Below are 1330 nucleotides of genomic sequence, written 5' to 3'. Positions count from 1 at the left end.
CCCAAAGCCTTGCTAACCTTCTGTTCTTAAATTATATCTTGTGCCTCAGCAGCCTTTCCCACGCCCCTGCTTTGCTTCAAGTCTCTTTCTCCAGTTCTGTGTCATGAGCCACAACCCTCCTGTCTCCCCAGAAATGGTCTGAACTGGGCAGCTCATGCCCCCAACTCGTTTTGGGGGTTAGAATTTATTTCCTTTATTAGGGTTTATGGTCAATAAAGCACCCTTATTTCCTGTGCGCAGCACAGCTAAGGAGCCACTACTGCCACTTGAAATGTTCCTGGGTTAGGTGAAGAAAAGTGATCAGCTATTCTTTTTAAGTATAGATCTACAAATATAATAAATGGAGTTCAGAATACGACCTTCTAACTTAATGGATGCATTAAATTAAAACACTGGGGACAGCATTTTTAGTGATTTTAATTTGTGAATCTATGATTTACTTTTACTATTAAGTCATAAAATATGGACTTTCTCAGAAAAAAAACACATTCTTTTATAGAATTTTTTCAAAATTTGGCAATTAGATACGGTTAATCATTATTACAGTTTCTATTCCATACCAATTGTTTTTCTTTTTCTTGAGACAGAACCTCAAGCTGTCACCCCAGGTAGAGTGCTGTGGCATCACAGCTCATAGCAACCTCCCACTCCTGGGCTCATGCAATTCTCCTGCCTCCACCTCCCAAGTAGCTAGGAATACAGGCGCCTGCTGCAACACTTGGCTATTTTTTGGTTGCAGCCGTCATTGTTGTTTTGCGGTCTGGGCTGGATTTGAACCCACCAGCTCAGGTGTATGTGGCTGGAGCCTTAGCTGCTTGAGTCCAGGCACTGAGCCATATACCAATTGTTTTTCTATAAACCTATCAATTCTAGAATCTAACTTTTCTGTAGAATAGGAGGTTTCAAGGAAATAAAAAGAGCTACTACTGTATTTTACACATATGCTATAGATTTAACAATCTATTAACTAGAACAAGGCCTCAAATTTTTATGAACTGCTGATATTTTTTTCTTTTTCTTTTTTGTGAGACAGCGTGTCCCTCTGGTGCCCTAGGTAGAGTTCTGTCGCATCACAGCTCAGAACAACCTCAAACTCTTGGGTTTAGGTAATCCTCTTCCCTCAGCCTCCCAAGTAACTGGGACAACAGGTGTCTGCCACCATGCATGGCTAGTTTTTCTATTTTTTAGTAGAGATGGGGTCTTGCTCTTGCTTAGGTTGGTCTTGAACTCCTCAGCTCAAGCAATCTACCCACGTTGGCCTCCCAGAGTGCTGGGATTATAGGCGTGAGTCACTGTGCTTGGCCTTGAACTGCTGATATTTCTTTTTTTT

The 1330-nt window shown here is 41.4% G+C and overlaps 1 protein-coding gene across 1 annotated transcript in view; it reads right to left on the bottom strand.

Moving 5' to 3' along the window:
- Nucleotides 1–1330, bottom strand: part of LOC111726239 (lon protease homolog 2, peroxisomal-like) — a 14899-nt gene that overhangs the window by 1936 nt on the left and 11633 nt on the right. The window lies entirely within an intron of this gene.

The sequence above is a fragment of the Otolemur garnettii genome, unplaced genomic scaffold, assembly GCF_000181295.1.
Source record: "Otolemur garnettii isolate 467f Iridium unplaced genomic scaffold, OtoGar3 scaffold00058, whole genome shotgun sequence".
NCBI lineage: Eukaryota > Metazoa > Chordata > Mammalia > Primates > Galagidae > Otolemur > Otolemur garnettii.
This window is presented reverse-complemented; position numbering and strand designations above follow the sequence as displayed.